Source organism: Amblyomma americanum, chromosome 7, assembly GCF_052857255.1.
Source record: "Amblyomma americanum isolate KBUSLIRL-KWMA chromosome 7, ASM5285725v1, whole genome shotgun sequence".
Taxonomy (NCBI): Eukaryota; Metazoa; Arthropoda; class Arachnida; order Ixodida; family Ixodidae; genus Amblyomma; species Amblyomma americanum.
In genome coordinates, this window is record NC_135503.1 from 24,610,268 (window position 1) to 24,622,302 (window position 12,035).

General features: G+C 47.4%; 1 protein-coding gene across 3 annotated transcripts in view; it reads left to right on the forward strand.

The window, feature by feature from the left end:
* The window catches only part of LOC144098704 (organic cation transporter protein-like), a 96,261-nt gene that overhangs the window by 22,444 nt on the left and 61,782 nt on the right, over positions 1-12,035 (forward strand). Inside the window, exon 1 of one of the 3 annotated variants that reach the window (XM_077631527.1) lies at positions 11,015-11,168. The exons of the other annotated variants lie outside the window; for them this stretch is intronic. The gene's annotated coding sequence lies outside the window, so the exon portion shown is untranslated. Of the gene's footprint in view, positions 1-11,014; positions 11,169-12,035 lie in introns of those variants that run through there. 3 annotated transcript variants of the gene reach the window in all.

A 12,035-nucleotide genomic window follows, 5' to 3' on the forward strand; every position in this document is an offset into this window, starting at 1 on the left:
AAAAAAACATTTTTTAAGGCAGGGATCATGCTCGCGCTCTGTTACTTAGACCTTAATGAGGCCTTTAATTGCCTAAATCAGTTAATTACTTCTTAGTAATTCGCTCTAAATACGATGTTGCGAAGGTATATATGAGGGCGATCGACGTTCCAAGCTTTTGCAATTTACGTGATTTGTAGCAAACATCTCTCGCAAACAAACATATATATATATTTATATATATATATACATACACACACACTCACGCCGCTAGCCATGCGACGCGACTGATGCGTCACAGCTTTCGTTCGAAGTGTGCGAGCGACCGTCTATGCTAGCGGACGACAGTTGTAACTTTCAGCCCAAACTAGGCAAATGGTTCTTCCTACGCTCGATTAGATTCCTACGCCGTTCTAACGCTCGACACCAGGCGCCATCTGTCGGCGCGCGCGTCCCTGTGGACTGCAAGCAGGCGGCGCGCAAGAATACTGGATTGCGTGGACGTGTTCTTCAAATCTGTCGTATGCGCTCTATACCACCGAACTCATTTTCACGTGCCTGTGCATCACTGTTCATATTTTCCCTGCACCATACAGCGCTGCAGTTATTTGACGCGCATTGCTCCTCGTTGACGTGATGTCCGAAGGTAGTCGACCAGGCAGGCTGCGAATAAAAAACTGGCATAAACGAGCAGATTTCGGCGTTAGTGTGTAGTTTGTTGCGGTCTTCTATGTGCGCTACCGTCTGATAAATGCGTGTCTGCCTTTTTGCCACGTGTTGACCGTTTTATACATAAAAATTTATAATTATTTATTTGACACGATGGTGCAGATGTGCACGAGGCAGCTCGGTCGGCGATCTCCGGACTAAGTTTGTTCAGATGAACTCCACCCCAAAAAAATGCTCCATCCCGACAGCACTGTATAAACATGCTCGGTAAAGTTTTCAAGCGTCCGAAGTGCAGTAAACCGCGGTTATCATGTGGGCGCGGCCGCGAAGCTATCGAAACCCCGTAGTCACCAACAAAACGCCCGCACTGCTGCGCGCCAATCAGCTGAAAATGACCGCGCTCGTGAACGGCTCTGGATTCCAGTCTAATTGCAGTTGTAATCTGAGGAGTACAAAGAAGGCCGTATCTCGTCGTACAGCTTGTAACTGTGTTTTTGTTCTCTATGGGCTTCGTTCATGCACAATGCAGAGCAACTCTTCCATATTGACGTCGAAATATAGGTCGCTACATTTTGTCGCAGCTGTTGTAACGCTGCACCCTCGTAATAGCGGCTACGGCATGCGCTCGTCAGAATGTTGCCTCAAACCCCCAGCTGCGCTGTCATAGCCGCTGCCAACATTATGGCTGACAGGCGTTTCGCCGCCACATGTGCAGAGGCAGATGTAACGTTCCTTTTCGTATTCGTAAAGCAGCGGTTTTCCATTGACGCATGACGTTATGTATTAAGGTGGCTTCAGCTCCGGAGATGGACAGCAGGCAAAAGATGGGATATATATATATATATATATATATATATATATATATATATATATATATATATATGGCTTCAGCTCCGGAGATGGACAGCAGGCAAAAGATGGGATATATATATATATATATATATATATATATATATATATATATATATATATATATATATATATATATATATATATATATATGTCTTATTATCCTCTTGTCCATTTCTAACCACGTGAAACACTGTATCAGGCTGTTGGAGAATTGTGGGCACCTAATGAATAAATTAATAAATAAGATCGATAGTCATCCGCGTGACTTGGATGTATGTATGTATATATATATATATATATATATATATATATATATATATATATATATATATATATATATATATATATATATATATATATATACATCCAAGTCACGCGGTTGTCTTTTCGAGACACTTGAAAAAGGCTGGTCCTCCAGCCGAAACGTCGTGAATTAAATCCTGTTATGTTTCTTCAATTTTTGGTGATTTTATATTATATTGACCAAAACAGCTCCCAGAAATCACTTTGGTATATATATATATATATATATATATATATATATATATATATATATATATATATATATATATATATATATATATATATATATATATATATATATATATATATATATATATATATATATATTACTTATCAAACAGCAGAAAAAAAAACCATGCCACCGGTGGGATCCGAACCCACGACCTCGGAATATCGCGTCCGGTGCTCTTACCAACTGAGCTACGGCGACGGTTGTCCAATCTGCTGCTTTCGTGGGCATTTATGTTTAGCGTGTAAGTGAACCTTGAGAGTGTTCACCAGCGCCACCCTCGTCCATAGCGGTGGACGTAGCACGTCCTGTAATACCGCAAGTGTGACGTAGAACGTCATCTAACGACGAGGGCGGAAACTGTGCGAGAACCCTCTTATGCTACATATATGGCATCAAGATTGCCAGAACCGAGACCCCTGTTAAGTTATTAGCAAACAAGGCAAATGAAGTGAGGGGCTCGTTTGACAAACATATTAAGGAAGCCAACAGTCACCGAAACCAAGGTGCATAAGGAAACGTTTCTATTTTTTTAATATCTAGTGCCAATCAATTAGTTTTAAAGAAAATTACTTATCAAGCAGCAGAAAAGATTTGTAGGCACCGCTAGAACACCATCGTTCGAGTCCTGCACTCCCCAGTACACGAATATGTTTACATTGGCCTCGCTGTCCCCTCTATTCTGCGCGGTTCGCCTTAAAGCGGGCACACACGCCGGACCACCGTCCCGCGGACTGGGTGTCACGTGACGTCCCCTTCCCGCACCGTGAGGCTGGCGCTTGGCCCGCGATGTTGATGAACGTAGCACAGCTAAAGACCGTGCGCAAGCCTAATCCGCCTACCGCAACCTGCAAAGCAAAAGGTCGGAGGAAGGGAGGGGGTTGGGGGATAATCGGATTGCGGTCTGCTTTCCGCCATACCCGGGCCAGACACAGACCTTACTGAACGGAATGAGGGATGCCCCGTGACGCCTGCGCCCCCGGAAAGCGGTCCGTCGTGTGAATCCACCTTACATGCAAAGGAGCATGCAAAGCACCCTCTCGCCAGCTGTGCTAGTTCCTCATTTTATTCTCTCTCTCTCTCTCCCGCGCGCGCGCCATCCTCCACACCAGGTGTTCGAAACCAGAGGCATGCGGTTCCCGGTACTGTAGGCTTCATGTGAATTAAAAGCAAAGTTCCATCTAAACAACCACCGGAAACACACACATAGTTTAACGAGCCTTTTTTTTTTTATGAGAGCAACAGTATATTGAAGTTCGAACCGCATACTTACTCCAGCAGTACATCACATTTTGTGCGCGACGTTAAGGTCTCCCGAAGCGGATGCTGCAACACTGAGTGACCCCAAGGGCGTTGCGAGCAAATAGGGCCACCTGAAGGCGCATTTGAAGCACCATTATTTGATTTCCCGCCGCACGCCACCTTTCAGGTAACTAACACAACCATTTATCTACGTTCTTTATAGTTAAAGCGTTCGGCGCGCGCACGTATCAGGGACGGCTCAATGGGATAAGCAGACAGCAGCATTCTCAGTGTCTTGTGTTCGGTTTTCGGGAGAAAAGATCGGGCAAGAAGGAGCCGGCTTAAAGCGAAAAACTTCGAGAGCACTGCATAGACTGCATTGGAGAAATGCGAAAGCATTAGTGTTTGCCGCGAAGTTGGTGGCTCCTAGTCGACTTTGGTAGCTCATGTCCATATAATGTCATATGGAATGCTCTAGAACTATTTGAAAAAGCTGCATATCATCATACTTCTCAGAAACCGACATTCAGGGCTCCGTTTTTCCTTTACTCTAATTGGTTGTAGGCGTGACGTCATCACACGTATGGGATGACGTCGCACGGTCTCGCTAATTAGCCACATCAATTACTTCCAATAATTAGTGTTATTGTCTCCGGTAATACACTAATTCATTAACATCATTGATTAGTGTTGTTGTGAGTGCTAATTCGAGTCACTAATTAATGGCTAATTTTAATGATTGATCACTAATGACTGACTCGATATTGTTTAATCACTCAATTTATATACTTCACCACCCCCCTCTTGATTTCACGTTTTGCGGACACGTTTTGCGGACACTTTTTGCGAACACTTCCGGTGCCGCCATATCCTAGTAATGTTTTCGCTTTAATAATTGGGATGGCAATCACGCCTTCGGTAAGACGGATGTGTAGCCATAGTTGGTCCGTCATGACTCCAATGCGCAAAGAAAAGGTAGCGCTTGTGTCGTTACTTCTATTCGCATAGTGCAGTGCGGAAGTCCGTATTATGTAGAACACCTGCAGCTCTTTTAACGGTAACCAATGCAAAACGTGCTCCTTATATGCAGCTTCCCCTGATATCCGACTTCTTTTCTATTCTCTGCGTCCGGCTGTCTCTCAGTCAGGGTGTCGAACCGAAATCCTTCGATTACATTTCCGGCTCGGGTTCATGCTTTCGGTTTCAATTCCGTGTTTGGCTCCGAAGAGACATGCCGTTCCGGTTCGAACTGGTTCAAATGGGCCCGGAAACAAAAAAAAAGGTTAGAAGGGTTTCCTGATCAAACCCGTTGGTGCTTTGTTCTCTTTTGAACGTCAGGATGGAAACAAAAAAAAACAAACGTTGTTTTTATGCGAAATGTGTCCACTTGATCCGCTTGGATGTACTGTCCGCGGAAAAAAATTTTAGCAAGAGCAATCGACGACAATGGCCAAAATTGAAATCGACAGAAAAATCGTGGTTGGCTAACATTGCTCCTCGCGCATTTCAGATTTCCCCAGCATTAAAAAAAATTATTCGATCAATATAAGACATGCATCAGGCGATCGACCGCAAACACCGTAATTGAAATTTACTGAAAAATTGTGGTTGGTTAACATTGCTTCTCGCGCATTTCAGATCTCATCAGCATTTTAAAAAAATACTTCGATCAATATAAGACATGCATCAGGCGATCGACCGCGAACACCGTAATTGAAATTTACTGAAAAATTGTGGTTGGTTAACATTGCTCCTCGCGCATTTCAGATCTCATCAGCATTTTAAAAAAATACTTCGATCAATATAAGACATGCATCAGGCGATCGACCGCGAACACCGTAATTGAAATTTACTGGAAAATTGTGGTTGGTTAACATTGCTCCTCGCGCATTTCAGATCTCATCAGCATTTAAAAAAAATAGTTCGATCAATATAAGACATGCATCAGGCGATTAGGACAATTAGGCGTTGGAACAACAAAACAACGAGAAACGTTCAGGAGGGATACATTCTTTTTCCCACGCAGCTAACAACGGATACTTTTTCTGTCCACAGCGAAAGGTTTTGGTGACATAGTATTTGCGATGAAGTTTCTCTCAGTTCTATTCATGTGTAACATTTAACAGCCGTATCCAGAACAAAGGGAAAAAAATATAACTGTGTTATAAATATTTGCAACATATCTGAAAATTTCAGATAACTTAAACATCCAAAATTTCGAGAGGAAATTTGAGGAACGAGAAATAATTAACACATCTGGACAGTGTATACACTAGCGTTCCGTCTCGTGAGGAAAATAAAATGCGCACATCTATTTATGCGTATACAGAAAAACTCAGCATTTTCAGCCTCGCAAGGGGTATACTTTCCCATGAGCCGAACTTTTTGTGACCATCATTTCTTTACATTTTAATCAAGACACGTAAATATATTGCAAAACAGACAAAGTGTAGAAAAGTGCAAAATACGTAAGACGACAAATTGGGCAGTTAACAGCTGAAAACTGCTTCTTTCTTTCCGAAATTAGACTATGCCAGGACACTACAAACATACACCAAGAGAATTTTTCTGTGTATTTAGAAAGAACTGATGCTAGAAAAAGCTAGAAAAAATTTATAGACTGCACAGCGATGATAGTCGTGCGCAGGTAAAACGATAAAATACGAATCAGGAAGGATGTCACGTATGGCGATGCAATCACTCCACTGTTATCAACCGTGTGCTTGAAGAGGAATTGGATTGGACAAATTAGAATCAGAACAAGTTCACTACAGCGGAAGCAAGCCTGTCTAAGCCACACATGGTGAACTGAAATAGTTATCCATGAGCACATGGAGAGCAAAAGAATGATAATTACGAGAAATGGAGAACACGATAAAGGTAGGTAGGCCTACCCAAATAAACAGTATGCGCGCTGTCCAGATAGTTCAGTGCGGCATAGAGCGGCGGTCAATTAGATCTCAGCGATTGCAAGTACCAGAATCACTGCAGCCGTCGCCGATTTTTTTTTTTTCTGGCAAGGTCGCCCAGTGAACAGTTAGTTGGAGATGTTCGGCACCATTCTGCTTGTGTGAATTCAATGCTTAATTCCGTGCCTGCCATCACCGCCTCGCGATATCTCGTGGAGGTGGTCCGTTTGTAAAGTACTCCTCATGGAATCCTCCGCGCCCCTCTAATACCCCTGTCACACGGGCAATCTCAATCCCCATTGAGTCAATGGCCATCGAAATTTTGAAGGGCCATCCAGATTCACCTTTGGCACAGGGCAAATTTCAGTGATCATTGAGTGAACAGTGAGTATGTGATCTGACACATGGCGCTAGGGGTAGCAGCATTGAGAAAGAAAATACGAAGTTGAGTAAAACGAGCCGAATGTTGGTGCTATTCTCATTGAAACTTTTTTTCGGAGAAAGCTGTTCAAGTACTTCACAGTTCGGCATAATCTATAGTAACGGCGATGACGGGGCGACGATGGTTAGCGATGAGCACTTCGTTTCAAAAGCATTCACTTTTCACCGGCGAAGCTGCCACAAATCGGAGGAAGTTTTTGTCGTGTTCATAGCTACTGTCGTTGCGGGGCACTTCTTGGTCACGGCTGTCGCAAAGTGGGCTAAAGAGGCGAAAAAAACAAGAGAAACGCCGCAGAACGCCGCGACGCCGCTTAACAAGAACAGCGTCGGTTTGTTTACATCTGACCGCCGGACGTTCTGCGGAGCTGTCATTTTTACTCCCGAATAAAAAGTAGTTTATGAACTGGCTAATGTGGTCTAAAATTTTTCCATTAAATCAAAAATATATTTAGAGCTTTTATATGTTGCTTTTAAACGTATGGTCAGTGCGAGGTTGTTCTCAATGGCTCTGGTGATTCCAATAGCCATTCGCGAACCTCTATTGAGTCGATGTCCACAGAGTTCGATGGTCATTGAAAACCGCCGTGTTGCACTGGCCGATCCCAATTGAGTTCAATGTCCATTGACTCAATGGGCATTAAAACTGCCCATGTGACAGGGGTATAAGCCACGTCCGAGCGAGCCATACCGGGAAAACATCTGAAGCCACGCGAAGCCGAAGACGAAGGCGGAAGCAACCGTCGTCTTCAAGAGCTGCCACCAGAAAGCTGCACCCCAACCGTACCACAGCACACTGAGGCAAAGCCCTTGAACTACGACCATTACCTGAGCCGCCAGCCTTGGTAATCCTGCAACATCCCCGTAATCTGCCCAAGTCCAGAGGACCACCACAAGAAGACACATACGAACATATAACCAATTCCACCATGTTGCGATTCAATAAAACAATACCCTGGACTGGAGCGACCTTCTTGCCCACATCGTCTTGTTAGCCGATCATCACGAATTCAAGACCGCCATCAACAATCACCTCTAACCCTTACTGCCGTTACTGACCCCACCTCTCATGTAGTACCCCTTACCGGGGTATTTGAGGAATGAATAAATAAAACAAAATAAACAGCTGGGATGACCAACCGAATCTAAGGTAGTAAGTATTCATTGCTCTGCATGCTCCGGCGTGGGCTTACTGCAGAAATCAGGAGACCTCCTTTGCGATGTGATATGCGATTAAAAGGACATTCATTAACCTCATCCTTGGAGAGAGTACCTAGCTGTTGCTGTAAACGCGCATTAAACACTATTACCAGAGGGTCACTATGTCTAGAAAAAAATATGCCTGATCCGCCGCGACAATCGGGGACCGAGGAAAAGGAAGTAAACAAGGGACAACTTTTCGCGTACCTCGCATGCAACCCGTCGAAATCTAAGAATTCAAAACGGAAGCGCCGGCACTATGTAAATGGGCTGAAGTAAGGCTTTCTGACGGGCTATGGTCATCATAATCATCAGCCTGACTACGCCCACTGCAGGGAAAAGACCTCGCCCATGTCTCTCCAATTAACCTTGTCCTTTGCCAGCTGCAGCTACCCTATCCCCGCAAACTTCTTAATCTCATCCGCCCGTCTAATTTCTGCCGCCCCCTGCTACGCTTGCCTTCTCTTGGAATCCATTACATTGCCCTCAAGGGCCAGCGGTTATCTTGCCCTTCTGGGCGCTGAATAAACGTTCGAAGGAAAGAAGTAGACACGAAAGCACTTCTGTCCTGTCGTTTCTGCTTTTTTTTCCTTCCGGAGCCCTCCACTACGGATCCACCGCGGTGGCTCAGTGGTTAGCGCGTTCGGCTACTGATCTGGAGTACCTGGGTTCGAACCCGACCGCGGCGGCCGCTTTTCGATGAAGGCGAAACGCAAAAGGCGCCTGTGTGCTGTGCGATGTCAGTGCGCGTTAAAGAGTAGTAGTAGTAAGTGGTTTTTAATAAAGTAATAATAAAAAGGAAGGAAAAGATTTTTCCCAGCCCCGGCATCTGCCATCGATACTGAAGCACCTGAGTGGGGCAGCGGAAATAAAGGATAGCACACAGAATGCTGAAATGAAATGAAAGAGGTGAGAGGACAGGAAGAGAGGATCGGGAGAGAGGTAATATACACAAACTATTTACACAATAAGAAATATTTCCAGGTTGTGCGCGCGATTAGTTAATGATGGAGCAATAAAACACGCACACATCACTATTAAATGAAAGCACAGCGCACGAAAGGCGGGACTCAGTCCCGCCTTTCGTGCGCTGTGCTTTCATTTAGTACCATGTACCGACTAGCCCAGACAAACACCTTATTGCAGTACACATCACTATGTTGACTACAAATGGAGTGGGGCGTCTAGTTGTTAATCGTCCAAGGTAGCACTCGCGGAGCATTCGGTCACTGCATGTAACTACCTGGCGGAAAACAGACGGGACGTCAAGCACGTCTGTTCGAGGAACGCACAGAGGCTCACCAAGGTTCGCTCACGGGTGCGCGCACTACCCTACGGCCACATTAGCGTGTTGAGGGAGTCTGGTAGTATGCCCAGCGCCCTATGGGTCGCAAGCATATCGCGACGAGCATCGGCGTACGCGAATCAGCGAAGGAGCAGGAGCTCTAGTGTTTCCACTGCACCGCATCCGTCACACACATCACTCGTCGCGAGTCCGTGACGCTCCCGTCTTTCCCCGGGCCACTCGCAGCCAATGCGCGTGCGGAGGATCATTGCACGTTGCGACCGCGCAAGTGCGCGACAGCCGGTGATGCTGTCGATGCGCTCACCTCCTGCGATGCGTGGGTCGGGGTGCTGCTTTCGGAGGTGGTCCTGGATGACCGCACGCACCTCCTCCAGCGCAAGGGGCAGACCGTTGGGAGGTAGTTGATGTGCGGCGGTCGCGAGGTCGTCAGCTTCTTCGTTGCCGGCGATGCCGCAGTGACCGGGCACCCACTGTGCACGCACGGCGCCTCCTCTCTGCACGAGGCGAGGCGCTCGATGCGCGAGAGAATGTCCCGCACTAGTGGGTTACCGCGGCCGTTGGTGTGCGGCCGCTACAGATGTCGACGATCTCTCGCTGTACCTCCGAGGCAACAGGCCAGGGCGCGCATGAGCTGTAGGGGGGTGGGCCTTATGTCAATTGCTCATACTCGATCAGCGCCGCGCCCATTCGTGAGCGCGGGTGCGAGCGCATACGCTGCAGCAGCGAGCCGCCGTCCGGTGCGCGGTGAAGCCGGTCGATGTGATTCAGCGCCCTGCGCGCTGCTTGGAGCTCAAGTGGCCACGCTCCTGCCTCGGCCAACGTTGCGGCGCACTGCGAGTTTTCGGTCAGGCCTAGGCACACGCGCAGGGACTTGCGGTGCTGGAGCTCGAGCTTCTTCCAGCACGGCTTGCGCGCCGTGACAAGCGCCAACGCATACAGCACCGCCTCCAAAGCTAGCCTGGCCTCGAGCGGTGAGCTTGTGCACGGCGGCGGTGGTCCTCTTCATCTGCAGACAGGCATTGGTCGTTAAAGATCCCCAGGTGGTCGAAATTATTGCGGAGCCCTCCACTACGGCACATCTTTCTTCCTTCCTTCTCTCACTCCCTCCTTTATCCCTTCCCTTATGGCGCGGTTCACGTGTCCGCCGTTATGTGAGGCAGGTACTGCGTAATTACCTTTCCCCAAAAAACAATTTTCATTTTCATTTCCAATTATATACTTTGTCCTGTCGGTAAGTCTCTAGAAAGTCTTAAAGGCCACTTGAGAACCACAGGCGACTCAAAAGCGTTGTTTCGCACCGGAAGATGACCCGCCGCGGTGGCTCAGTGGATAGGGCGCTCGACTACTGATCCGGAGCTCCCGGGTTCGAACCCGACCGCGGCGGCTGCGTTTTTATGGAGGAAAAACGCTAAGGCGCCCGTGTGCTGTGCGATGTCAGTGCACGTTAAAGATCCCCAGGTGGTCGAAATTATCCCGGAGCCCTCCACTACGGCACCTATTCTTCCTTTCTTCTTTCACTCCCTCCTTTGTCCCTTCCCTTACGGCGCGGTTCAGGTGTCCAACGATATATGAGACAGATACAGCGCCATTTCCTTTCCCCCAAAACCAATTATTATTATCACCGGAAGATGCTAGGCGGAAACTCGAGTTACGGGGAAAGATCAAGGTTGTATAGATGCGGAGCTTCTGTTTTGCGGAGCGTTTACGGAGTCTCACATTGCGAACAACCGTTAGAGTTCTTTGACCAGAACGCATTTAGCGCCATCTCGCACCGGAGCACGACATGCATCCGCTTAGCCTTTGCGTCGCGGGAGGGCGCGACGATACGATTTGAGCACCGGGTGTCGCGCCGTTGCGCATCAAGCGTACTCTGAGCGTTTTTCACGCTCTCACTGTTTTCAGCGGTTCGAATGGCCTTGGCGCAGCGCGGGCTTTTTTGCGTGCTGTAAAGGGGACGCGACGGGCAAGGTCCTTGTCAGGCCCCCACCGCGAAGCGTGCCTGAAGCCCAAGCTGGCTTGTCTACGCAGCCCGCGTTTTGGCGTGAGTACATCCAAACAGCCGTGTTGTTTTCGCGTGCTTTGTGTGCGTCATTTTCACGGGCGGTGGCCCGTGTAATGCGAGGGGCGTTCGGTAAAGTTTCGCCACCCGCGCTGCCGCTTTTGTGCAAGGGGATGAAATCGCGGGATTCTACATTGACAGGGATGTTTGGAACATCCTCTTTCCAAGGAGCCCATCACTATTTCGATGCAGTGCCCGCAAACGGTCATGCCCAATTCCACACCAGCCCACTGTTGTTCTCACCGTGTTGTAGTAGAAGAATAAGCTAGGGTCGCTCTTCATGACACCAGTGGCGCGCTACATCAATTGGTGACCTCGTTGTCAGACGCGAAGCGCGACTCCTTCGGATGTTCCTTGTCTTAGGAAAAGAGTCGGAAGTCCGGTGTCGCGAGCTTGGAGCAGTAAGCTTGTTAGGAAAAAGTGCCGCCCCCATTTTCCTGCGACGACATGCAGAGACTATAGCATAATGCACCGGTGACGAAAGTGCAGGGCCTTTCGGTGGAGACCAAGTCGGAGAATGACGTGCTCCTGGAAAAGGCGCTCCAAACTTTTATTTGAAAATAGCATCTTTCAATTCAGTCACTAAAAAGAACACCCCAAGAAGCGAAAACTTTTGAATAATTCTCGTATTATCGCCGTTCTCGCTTTTTGCATCTGTGTCCGCCTGTTTGGCTTGCATTGTACGTGCGTGCATTCCAAACTTTCGCTTTATTTTCTGAGGCGCGTTGCGTGTATCTTGCTTACTGATAACTCGCAGCCTTTTCGGCTTTAACAGCTGGCCTTATTTTTCTTCGTATAGTAAATGAATTGTGCGCAGTTGAGAAAGCTGCCAGCTCGCTTAACTGCGCT